The following is a 13,463-nucleotide window of genomic DNA, read 5'->3' as shown; positions in this document are numbered from 1 at the left end:
AGTATAAATAAGTATAAAGCATGCCTTGTGGCCAAAGGATTTAATTAGCAGTAGGGCTTCTACTTCCATGAAACATTTTCATGGTAAAGCCAACAACAATTCGAGTAATTCCGACACTAGCTCTCACCTACAAACGGGAAGTTCAACAAGTTAACATCAATAATGCATTACTCAATGGATATTTGCAAGAGGATATTTATATGCAATAACCCCTGGCTTTGAAGATTCGAATTTACAGTTAGTTCACAAGCTCATCAAAGCTATCTATGGCCTCAAACAAGTGCCATGTGAATGGTATGAAAAACTCCACCGCACATTGGTTCATTTTGGTTTTAACTCAAGTAAATGTGATTATTCTATGTTCATTTACAATCATCACAATATCAAACTATATGCGCTTGTCTATGTAGTCGATATTCTCATAACATGTTCCTCTTCTAAACTCATTCATGAGCTTTTTGACAAACTTTACACGTAGTTTCACTTAAGAAACTTAGTGTCCCTCAGCATTTTCTTCGTATTGAAGTTCATCATCAGGCCAATGGAACTCTTCTTCTTACACATACCGAGTACATTCATGACTTATTATCCAAAGTCCATATGATGGAATCAAAGGGTGTGGCAACGCCCCTGTTCAGTCACTGCAAACTAAGCAAACACGACAGTGGTTTCATAACAGATTTGCTCATGTATAATTCTACAGTTGGGGCCTTACAATACTTAACTCTCACTCAACATGACATAACTTTCTCAGTCAAAACAGGATGTCAATTCATGTTCTTACCACTGGACTCCCATTGAGCTGCAGTTAAACGAATTCTACATTATTTAAGTGGTACGGAAACACACAGTTTATTACTTGTACCGACCTTGCATCAACCAAAATTTCTCTATGTGTCTACAACGATTCAGATTGGGCAATTGACATTGATAACAGCCGCTCAACGTCTCGTTCATGTGAATTCGTTGTACCAAATTTAGTTGATTGGAGCGCGAAGAAACAAGTGCTTGTAGCACGCTTAGGCATAAAAGCCAAATACATGGCCTGGACACATACCACAAGTGAATTATTGTGGATTGAATCTCTTCTATATGAACTGTATGTCGAGTATCATGTGCCCACCTTACTATGTGACAACCTTAGGGTTGTCCTGCTATCTCATAACATGATACTGCACGCGAGGACCAATCACATTGAGCCTAATATTCACGTTGTTAAGGAGAAGATAGCGGTCAAACAACTTCACATACAACATGTTCCAGCTCATGCCCAACTGGCTGATGCACTCACCAAATCATTACCAACAACTATGTAGATTTTTGAAACAAGCTCAAAGTGGTTTTGTTGCAACCACTGTGATCTTGAAGGAGTGTATTAGAAGAGAGTACATGTATGTATGATCCTAAGCTATGCATGAGAATGTAAGTGATCCTAGCTTTGATAAGGAGTTACTTAGGGATATAACTAACCTAAATTTAGTTACAACCATCTCAAAAAAGAGAGGTTATATAAGCTAACTCTTGTAATGCTATGGATCAATCAATTAACTAAACAAGCAAAGCTTGATCATAATGATGAAGTTCATATTCTTCTCCTTCTTCATGAACAAGTTATTGTTCTAACTATGCATGATCCTTCTAGATTTTGTATGATATGATATTTGGCTGGTAAAATTAATTTTGTTTATAAAGATTCATTGTATATTTCATTTTCAACACACAATCAATTAATCACATATTTTTTCATAATTTTTATCATTTATCTTTTTGATTTACTTTAACTCATGTATTTTATATATATATATATATATATATATATATATATATATATATATATATATATATATATATATATATATATATATATATATATATATATATATATATATATATATATATATATATATATATATCGCGTAGTTAACACTTTTTAAAAGAGTTAAATTTGTCATCAAAAGTCTATTGTTTTATAAAAAGAAAAAAGATAAAAGTACAATTAAGAATTATTTGTCAACTCTTCTCCTACCTTTCAAATTTCACAGCAATGTAAAAAGTTAACTAACAAAAAAAGAAAAAGAAAATAGTGTCTAATAAAGAAAAGGAGGCCCATCATGGTGATGATTGAATTGGTAGTCACAATTCATGCCTTTCTAAATTTTTTTCTTTAACGAAAAAAACACAGAGAGGGATTGTTTCGATATTTGACTTGTGTTTGATTCCAAAATACTTTTGGTTTCACACTTTAGTTTAACTTAATATTTATAATGATTATTAGATAGATTTTATAATTATTACAAGTTTTTTTATATTTGTTTTTTCTTAAAATGAAACATTCATTTTTGACATTCTATAACATAAATATACATTATTGAATATCAAAACCTAGTCAAATTGTAATATTTTCAAAAATTTGTATTTCAAAAATGATTTTTATGAAAATCTATTTGAAATAGTTTCAAAATTAAGTGATTTTTTGAAATTTTGATATCCAATTTTTTTTTTAAATAAATGAAATACCTAAAATCACATTTTAAGAATAACTTTTCAAACCAAATTTTCATTTGAAACTTTTATAAAAAGTTTCTTTGTAAAATTATTTTACACAAAAATTTGTAACACTATAAAAATCATTTTAAAAAAAAACAAAAACAAACGGACCCTATATTTGTATATTTCGAATATGAGAAATCGGGATGGGACTTCCACCTATTCGGAATCTAAATTATCTCGACCTTTCAAAAAGAAGAATAACTAATAATTTAAGCCTTTCGTCCTTGCATGCTTTATGTTTGGAAGACTATGTACATTCCGAATTTGAGAAACTGGGATGAAACCTCTACTTGCTCGGAATCAAAACTGTCTCGACCTTCCGAGAGGACGAATAATTAAGAACTTAAGCGCTTCGCCCTTATCAGGCCTCACGCTTGGAGGACTATGTACATTTCGAGGTGTCTAGCCCGAATATCCTACCAAGTCGCTCAAGCCCATAATACCTACCAAGTCGCATAACAGAATCAGACCACAGAGTTACAACCAATTCATCTAATAGAGTCAGATCACGGAGTAACAACCAATCCGACCAACAGAGTCAGACCACAGAGTAACAACCAATTCGTCCAATCGAGCCAAACCACAAAGTAACAATCAATCAGGTTAACAGAGTCAGGCCACAAAGTAACAACCAACCTGGTCAACAGAGCCAAACCACGTAGTAACAATTCATCTGACTTGTATTCATGAACATTTAAGAGGATGCTCGAACATGTCTCCTACATAATAATTATCGAATCAATAGTCATGAATGCTGATTATATTAATTTATGACATAATATAAAAGAGAGATCTCAGAAGAAAAAAAAAATTGACCATTTAACAAAAATATATTTAAAACTGCCACGTCTCCCGACCAGCATTGGAGAAATTATCAACATTGTTTTTCAATAACAATATTGATTGAAATAAAATAGTAACTTAAAAAAGGTAAAGAAGTTTAAAAACTTATTTTATTTAATATGAATGAATACAATACTATCTGATGCAATCTAACACAAGTGTAGTGATGGTCCCGCATGTAATAGACATGGGACACAAAACTCAGCCAATATATATCTCTACAAGTTACAATGACTCTCCCACACGAAAAAGATTATCTCCTAAAAGAGATTCTGTCCGAAAGAAGTTGACTTGAAAATAATACATATCTTATTGGGAGTATCATACTGAAATTCAAGTGCGACTTATTTATTATACATCAATTGTACATTAGTTAAGAAGATGATTGATAAGAGAGATCAGTTATATGTATATTTAACTTCGAATTTTAGATGAAAATAAAGTTTGGAATACTTTAAGTTAAGTAAAGTACAATGACAAGCAAAACAAAGTAAAATAACTTGATAAAACAAAAAGAAAGTAAAGTAACAATTATTGAAGAGTAATTCAATATTCAGAAGATGGACTGATCTTCTGATGGTTACTCAGAAGATAGTATTGACCAGAAGATGCTGTCTGGGTCCCATTAGCTTAGCTGTTTAGTAGTAAGGGTACTTTAGTATTTTGTAGTACTGGTAGTACTGTTTGTACTTTAGACTTGTTCACTAAGTTTACTGTTTTAGGGCTTATGTGGCAAGATTTTCTTTTCTTATAAATAGCCTTGTAGTAGCTGTCATTTATAACAACGCAAGTAGAATACAACATTTATTCTCTCATCTCTTTTGCGCCGTTATTCTATTATTCTCTCTGTCACCATCTTTATTCATTGTGCACCAACAATTGGTATCTAGAGCTCCGGTTCCAAACACAGGGAAACACGAGTGAACGTGAGTTTGTGTGACTGTGTGATTGATTTTGTTTCGGGGAAACAAAGTTGTGTTGAATCACATTTTTCTTGATTGTTTGTGGGTTGGGAAACACTGTGTGAGTGTGAGTGAAATCTGTTTTTGTCTGCACAAGTTTAAAGATGAGTGGAAGCAACTTGAATACCAAACTCCCAGTTCTTGATGGTAAAAACTGGAATAGATGGATGATTCAAATGCGTGTATTATTTGGTGCTCAAGATGTTCTAGATCTTGTCACTGGAGGATATATTCCGGTTGCAGCGGATGCAACGGAAGAACAAAGAGAAGCGCAGAGAGAGACGAAGAAGAGAGACCAAAAGGCGTTGTTCTTCATCCATCAGTGTGTGGATGTGAATGTGTTTGAGAAAATTGCTGATTCTATGACGTCAAAGGAGGCGTGGGATATACTGGTCAGGTGTTACGGTGGTGACGTATCAGTAAAGAAGGTGAAGCTTCAATCCCTGAGAAAGCAATATGAGAATCTCAACATGAAGAACAATGAGAAAGTCTCTGAGTATATCTCTAGAGTGATTGTGATCACTAATGAGATGAAGGCTTGTGGAGAAACTCTTTCTGAACAAGTAATCATAGAGAAGATATTGAGGTCACTTACTCCTCAATTTGATTATATTGTTGTATCCATTGAACATTCTAAAGATCTGGAAACCATGAGAATAGAAGAGTTGCAAAGCAGTTTAGAAGCACAAGAGTTGCGTCTGACTGAGAGAACTTCTGAGAGAGAAGTTGAGCAAGCTCTGAAGGCTTCTTTTGTCAAGAAGGACCAGAAGCATAGACGTGGTGATAGATTCCAGAAGGAAGCCTCAACCTCTGATGATAAGAGATATCAGAAGGGAAAGGATAAGAAGAAAGTTCAATGTTACTGTTGCAAACAGTTTGGCCATTTTGCTAGAGACTGTTTGGCAAACAAAGGAAGGAGATCAGAAGAAGCAAATATAGCCAGAGGAGGATCAGATGATGAACCTGTGCTATTGATGGCTTCAGAGTCAGACAAAAGATGTTCGTCAGAATGGTGGTATATGGACACTGGGTGTTCAAATCACTTGACTGGAAACAAACAATGGCTGATAGACTTTGACTCTGAAAGGAGGACAAAGATCAGATGTGCTGATGATAAGTACCTATATGCAGAAGGTATGGGAAATGTCAAAGTCAAGGTGAAGAATGGAAAGACTGTTCTGATCAAGGATGTTTGGTATGTTCCTGGAATCAGAAGCAATCTGATGAGTGTAGGTCAGCTCATTGAGAAAGGTTTCTCAGTTGTTATGAAGAACAACCTCTTGAAGTTGTATGATTCCAATCAGAAGTTGATTATGCAATCTGAAAAGGGAATCAACAGAACATTCAAGGTGAATGTAGAAACAGCTGAAACAGAGTGTCTAAGCGCTGAAGGCTCAGAAAGTGATAGTAAGCTGTGGCACAAGAGGTTGGGGCACTTGAACTATAGAAGTCTGGGGCATCTAAGTTTTAAGAAGCTCGTACGTGGCATTCCTAAGATTGTAAAGCCTGCGAAGTCATGTGAGGTATGCATGAAAGGCAAACAACCCAGATTGCCATTTGTATCAGAAGTTGCTCCAAGAGCAAAGCATGCTCTGGGAGTAGTGCACTCTGATGTGTGTGGACCATTTCCAGAACCTTCACTTGGAGGAAATAGGTATTTTGTGTCTTTTGTGGATGAGTTCACAAGAATGACGTGGGTAACACTTATCAAGTTTAAGACTGAGGTGTTCACAGAATTCCAGAAGTTCAAGGTGAAGGCTGAGAAGCAGAGTGGTCAGAAGATAAAGATTCTCAGAACGGATGGTGGAGGCGAGTATAACTCTACAGAATTCCAGAAGTTCTGTGATGATAATGGAATTGAGCATGAAGTTACTGCTCCTTATACTCCTCAACACAATGGTCTTGCTGAACGTAGAAACCGTACTTTGCTTGATATGACGAGAAGTATGCTTAAAGAGAAGAAGCTTCCTCATAATCTATGGGGAGAAGCTGTTGCTACTGCAGCATATGTGCTCAACAGGTGTCCAACGAAGAGGCTGAAGGAAATTGTTCCTTTAGAGAAATGGACTAAAGAGAAACAGAGTGTTAGTCATCTGAAGGTTTTTGGTTCTGTGTGTTACAAACACGTTCCAGAAGCAAGAAGGAAGAAGCTGGATGATAGAAGCAAAGTGATGTTATTGGTAGGGTACCACAGTACAGGTGCATACAAGCTCTATTGTCCAGAGACTAACAAAGTTGAAGTCAGCAGAGACGTCATTGTGAAGGAATCAGAAGTTTGGGATTGGAAAGAGTCTCAACCAACTTCTGATGTAGAGATAACTTTTGAAGAAAAGTTAGAGTCAGAAGATGAATCTTCTGAAGACGAGTCAGAAGATGAAGCATCTTCTGAAGATGAGTCAGAAGGAGAATCCGATTCTGATCCAGATTCTGATGATGATCCAGATTCTGGTGGTAGTCATGATTCTGGAAGGGAAAACTCTGAAGACATAGGGTCTGGAGGACAAGCTTCTGGAGATGATCATGGAGGTAGTGACTCAGGAGTAGCTGACTCTGAAGTAGCTCAGCGACCACAAAGAGTCAGAACTATACCAAGAAGGTTTGCAGATTTTGACATGTTGCACGACACAGAAGTTGACTCAGAAGGAGAGGTCATTCAGTGCGCCATGTTAGTAGATTCTGAACCAGTGAGTATAGAAGAAGCGCTCAAGAAGAAGGTCTGGCTAAATGCCATGAAAGAAGAACTTGAGGCTATAGAAAGAAACAAGACTTGGAAGCTGACAGAACTTCCAAAGAAGAAGAAAGCCATCAGCGTCAGATGGGTTTTCAAAGCAAAGCTGAAGCCAGATGGATCAGTTGGTAAACACAAAGCAAGGCTAGTGGCTAGAGGTTTTCTTCAGAAACCTGGACTAGATTACTTTGAGGTGTTTGCTCCTGTAGCTAGACATGAAACAATCAGGCTGGTGATTGCGTTAGCTGCGAACAGAGGATGGTCCTTGATGCATCTGGATGTAAAGTCTGCATTTCTGAACGGTCCATTACAAGAGGAGGTATATGTGTCACAACCCCCTGGCTTTGTGAAAAAGAATAAGGAAGGGATGGTGTACAAATTACACAAAGCTCTGTATGGATTGAAGCAAGCACCCAGAGCTTGGAATTTGAAGATTGATTCATTTTTCAAGAAGCAAGGGTTTCAGAAGTGTGAGATGGAATATGGAGTTTATGTGCAACATTCTGGAAGCAATATGATTCTGTTGTGTCTGTATGTTGATGACATATTGCTTACAGGGAGTTGTCCAGAAGATCTGATGAAGTTCAAGAAGGTGCTGATGAATGAGTTTGAGATTACAGATCTTGGGAAAATGTCATATTTTCTAGGGATGGAGATTCTGTACTTAGAAGATGGTATCATTCTGCATCAGTTGAAGTATGAGTTAGAACTTCTGAAGAAATTCAAGTTGGAGAATTGCAAAGCTGCTGTTACACCGTCAGAAGTGAATCAGAAGTTGGACTCTGATTCTGAAGGTGAAGATGTTGATGCTACGGTATTCAAACAGCTGGTTGGTTCTCTAAGGTATTTGTGTAATACCAGGCCTGATATATGCTATGCAGTTGGATTGGTTAGTAGGTTCATGAGTAAACCTAAGTGGTCCCATTACCAAGCTGCTGTCAGAGTCTTGAGATATGTCAAGGGAACTCTGAAGTTTGGCATATTGTTTCCTTCTGAAAAAAAGGAAGAATCAGAATTATTGAGTTATTCTGATTCTGATTGGTGTGGAGACAGAGTTGATAGAAGGAGTACTTCTGGGTATTTGTTCATGTTTCTGGGAGGCCCTATCTCTTGGAGTTCCAAGAAGCAACCTGTTGTTGCTCTATCAACCTGTGAAGCTGAGTACATCGCAGGCGCTGTAGCTGCATGTCAAGCTGTGTGGCTTCTGAATCTATTAGAAGATCTGAAGATTAGAGTGAAGAAGCCTTTGAAGCTGATGATTGATAACAAGTCTGCAATCAATCTTGCCAAGAATCCGGTGTTACACGGAAGAAGCAAGCATATTGAGACTAAGTATCATTTCTTGAGAAGCCAAGTCCAGAATGGAACATTAGAAGTTGTGCACTGTAGCACTCAGAAGCAAGTGGCAGATGTTCTGACAAAGGCGATCAAGACGGATCAATTTCTGCTCTTGAGGGATGGAATTGGCGTTGTCAGTTTTGATTGAAGAATATGAATTAAGGGATGGTATTGAAGAGTAATTCAATATTCAGAAGATGGACTGATCTTCTGATGGTTACTCAGAAGATAGTATTGACCAGAAGATGCTGTCTGGGTCCCATTAGCTTAGCTGTTTAGTAGTAAGGGTACTTTAGTATTTTGTAGTACTGGTAGTACTGTTTGTACTTTAGACTTGTTCACTAAGTTTACTGTTTTAGGGCTTATGTGGCAAGATTTTCTTTTCTTATAAATAGCCTTGTAGTAGCTGTCATTTATAACAACGCAAGTAGAATACAACATTTATTCTCTCATCTCTTTTGCGCCGTTATTCTATTATTCTCTCTGTCACCATCTTTATTCATTGTGCACCAACAACAATTTGTGAGGTGTGAAGATATATACACAACAAAGAAGAAAAAGAAAAACATATAATTATACAAAGAAATTTATTTATCCAATTTAATGAATTTGATATTCTCTGAAAAAAAATGCGTTTTATTCAAATATATTACAAAAGAGTTACAAGAAACATATTCACTTAATATCGGACCCGGACTCCGAGCTCTATTGCCGCCACTGATAGCTAAGACACTTCACAAGTGATCGTTGGATCACCGCCACCGTTGTTCTAGTGTTGCCATTGAAACGCCACAAGCGTACGACAATATCGAGTAGTACAAAAAGTTGTTGAACTACATAGGCCAAGTGAATGATTATCAATTTCTATCTTATCTTTGTGAAGCTAAAACAATCGAAAATTGGGGTTTTCAATTTAAATAGATGAAATTTTAAGGATAGAAAATTATAAATAAAAAAAGCAGGACCTAGGGTACACAATTCTTGTCTATACATACTCATATGAACTGAACCTCTGGCTCTATTATGAGAAACAAACTATATTATAGAAAATAGAGAAAATTGGACAACACCTACTTTGATCAGCGTGTTGTCCAGTCTCAGATAAATAATTTGTCCCCTTTCGTCGGCTCGATTTATCTATTTGAGAACAATCTTGTGCAACTATAAAGATGAGACTTTCTCAACTGAATTTGGGACACCTTCGTCGTCTAGTTACTCATTTGTCTAGAATTCTGTTATCGAGTATTGAAACATACCCTTTCAGCGTATGATCGGTACTTGGATTACCTTTACTTTCGTTAAAGATTTATGCTTTAAAAATTCAGAGTTCTAAAATAATTCCAGCTTAGTTTCTCATAATCAAACGATTGAGGGTTCAACTGAGATATGTCATGAGACAATCCTCATGACCCTTAGTCCCTAGAGGACTACTCACTCATATTCAACAGTAAAGTAAATAGAACATACATAGCAATTTCATACATGATCAAAGAAAATTAATAGCAGTAACAATATGCAAATAGAGCCTAGATTGAAAAAAAGACTTGATTAAAGAAGCTCCAATGGAGATGAGCATAATACTTTGACACAAGATAAAACTTGCGATGAAAAGTAAACTTAGGTGAAGGATAAAACTAGGTCTATGAGATGTTTATTGTTCTCCTATTTTCTAAGAAAATATAGGTAGAGAAACTCCTTGGATCGCATAAATTCATGCCCTTTCATCCAGGTACTTTTTTTACAAAGAAAAATCTATGGAAATTCCAAAATCCAAGAGAGAGAGAAAACCAAGAAAAAGCAACTTTTCGCATCCCCTTGCCTACTACAGTCCGTAGCAGCTACTATGGCCACTCGTGGCAGATATCTCTTCTTTCTATGAGGGGTACATTAGGGGCTACTACGGTCTGTAGTGGCTGCTATGACCACACGTAGTAGGCCCTTAGATTTGTATGGGGGAAAAGTATTGTTTCGCATGTTCGAGCATTTTGATCCTATTGGTTTCTCCTCTACCCAGAACACTCTTTTGATCTTGAAAACAGTAAAAAAAACTACCAAGCATATAAAGAGACAAAAATGATTATTTAAAGGATAAAAGAGAATTGAAATTAACTGACAAAAGCAGTGCAAAAACCACTTATCAAACTCCCCCAAACTTAGACTATTGTTAGTCCTCAAGTAACTTAGCTTGCATATGCAATATTTTGGTCAATCATTTGAATATGTATGATAACATGCTTTTTTCATCACGCATTTAGCTCGATTTAAACCAGTTTTAGTGTCATTTCTCGTACTTTTAATGTGTTATGCTGGTTTTGTGCTTTATATTTCAGGTATCGATCAATCGGTAATATCTATGCTGAAAAACGATGAAAAATGACGAAAATGACACAAAATAGCAAGTTGTAGACTGTCATATAACGACTACAAAAGGTGTGACGCCCGTCACGCTTCATCCTGGAGAGCATGTCAGCCTAGACCATGACGGGCACAACGCCAGCCTCGCTGACATCTGTCATTGACCCACAATCAAGATTCACATTTCAAGCATCATGGCGCCCAGACTCAAATTTTCTAGAATTTTCTCAACTAATTGCTCCATAATCCTAGCCATGTTTTGCACATTTTGAGGAACTTTCAGAGTCAGAATGTACCTATAAATACTCTTGTAATGCATTGTAAAAGCCATCCAAGCTTAACTTTAGCACTATACTTATTAGATCAAAGTCTCCCATCAGAGCAATTATTGTATGCGAGACTTTAGTTTGTATATAAATTCCAGATTCTTTTAATTGTTGTTTTTATTATGTATTAATCAATTACTTGTTTCTTAATTGTTTGTTTCACCGTGTCTAAGTAGTTCAATTGAGCCCGGAAGGTGAGGATCGTCATACCGACGAAACTCGTATAAATTACACGCTTAATTAATTGATTATAATGAGAATAATTTTTATGTTCTGAAAATTTCGTTTTTAAATTAAAGCTTTACTACGAAGGTAGAAATACCGAAATGCTGTTTACGCATCGAAAATGCAAAAATGGTATTGAACTTAGAAAATTCAGATTTTTAATTAGTAAATAGTGAAAGAATTTTTAATTAAATAAGAACTTACTGTATTTGAAAAGGGATTTTTAAACTTGTAATTATGCATTACGAAAGTACGCCATTACGAGTTTAAAATCCGGTAATGGATACGAGAAAGCGGACGATATCTCTTATTTAGTTTTTTCTACTAAAATAATTTTCTCGTTGTGAATAAATCCTGTAATTTGTATGAGTAATGTAGGCATACATAAATCAACGTTTCGGTCTCCCGTTATTAATATTTATTTAAATACATTATTTTCAGTTTTGCAAAAAACCAACCATTTAAGTAGCCTAAACTAAATATAGGAACGATAGATAGCGATAATTGTAATTGGTCTCTATGGATTCGACAAACCTTTATATTACACCGATATAGTCGTATACTTGCGGCCTATAAATGTTAAAGTTCGTGAAAATAAGACTATCAGTACTCGTACATGAATCATCGTTCATATCGGCTAAGATCTAGTTCTCCCTGTACTAGCTTGACACCAAAGGTATTGTAAGAACATAAAATGTAGAAAAGAAAACCACAAACCAAAGTCTCCCTCCTAAGATGACGATTCAACTGTGGTTTGTACTTAAGTCTCTCCATCCAATTTTCCTTTATTTTCATTCTGAACAGTCTAAGTAAGGAAATATAATAATGGTAATCATCACATACACATAAGGTTGACTGAGGATTTATTTTTCTTTATTTACTTATTCACAACGCACAAGCAAAATAGCGTTTGGGAAGCGACTTTTTGAGGGAAGCCTAACTTACTACGACTAGCTACTTTTCTTCATAGATAAATTCACATGCATATATATTTTTCTTTGGTATTCGGAATCAACCATTGTTGGGCTAAATAACCGGGTGAGGATTACCCAACTTAGTAGGTGCAGTTTCCTTTTACTGCCATTTTTTACTTTTCAATATTTTTCAGTTTTGTTTTTCCTAAATCGACCAAACATAATACACGAATCAAAAGTATGTCAGACTATTGAGAATAAACTACTTGGAAAGTACATCTCGAAAATTCGAAAAATTTAGTACAAAATGAGTTAAATTGGTATTCTATTGATGAGACTAACACTACAAGAAAATGGCAAGTAACTACACTTATTTTGAAAGGTTACGACGGTTTGAACCGCCTCTATGACTGTGTCGTGACAATTGTGGTTCTTCTATAAAAGCGCGTGTCGCCAATCTGTATGGCGACGGTTGCTAAAACCATCATTCTTATTCACGACGGGTAGTGAACTGTCGTAAATGGTTAATTGTGACTGTTATAAACTATCGTAAATTTAAATTGGAGTTTTGTTTTCAATGCAAGTTGCGACGATTTCAAACCGCCGTGAGAGTGAAATTGTGACGGTTTAAACCGTCACAATTCATTTTATAAATCTTAATATAATTTCTATGGTAACACTTTAAAGTGATACTAATTATTTATTTTTTACACTTTTAGCAACAATTTAAATCATTATTAATTACCATCTCAAATTTTTTATCTGTAGTACTAATTTTTTTAAAATTATTAACATCTCAATTTTTTTTTATTAATATTTTTTATAATATTATTTTTCTTTAAATTACTAATTTTGTTTTGGTAATTTTTCTTTAATATTTTATTTTATTTTCTATCACTTTTTAACATAATTAACTTCTAATCACAAACATCTAACATCAAATAAGCATCATAATGCCAAAAAAACGAGTTCCATAATTATAATTTCATCATATAGTACAATAAAACAAAAATATATCAAATTTTAATCTTATAGTAATAAGTATCATAATGCCAAAAATATATTGAAAAGTTCATAATCTAATTACTTCGTAACAAAGTCTAAGTAGTCCTTCTTGATAATCCATTATCTTCAATTCGGTAGCTAGACTCTAAAGAACGTCTACCATCAACAGATGATTCTAAGTATGATCCTTGAAAAAATATATTAAAATAATATACTC

Source organism: Vicia villosa, linkage group LG6 (assembly GCF_029867415.1).
Source record: "Vicia villosa cultivar HV-30 ecotype Madison, WI linkage group LG6, Vvil1.0, whole genome shotgun sequence".
NCBI lineage: Eukaryota > Viridiplantae > Streptophyta > Magnoliopsida > Fabales > Fabaceae > Vicia > Vicia villosa.
The sequence above is the reverse complement of the archived record's forward strand: the minus strand, read 5'-3'. Positions refer to the sequence as shown.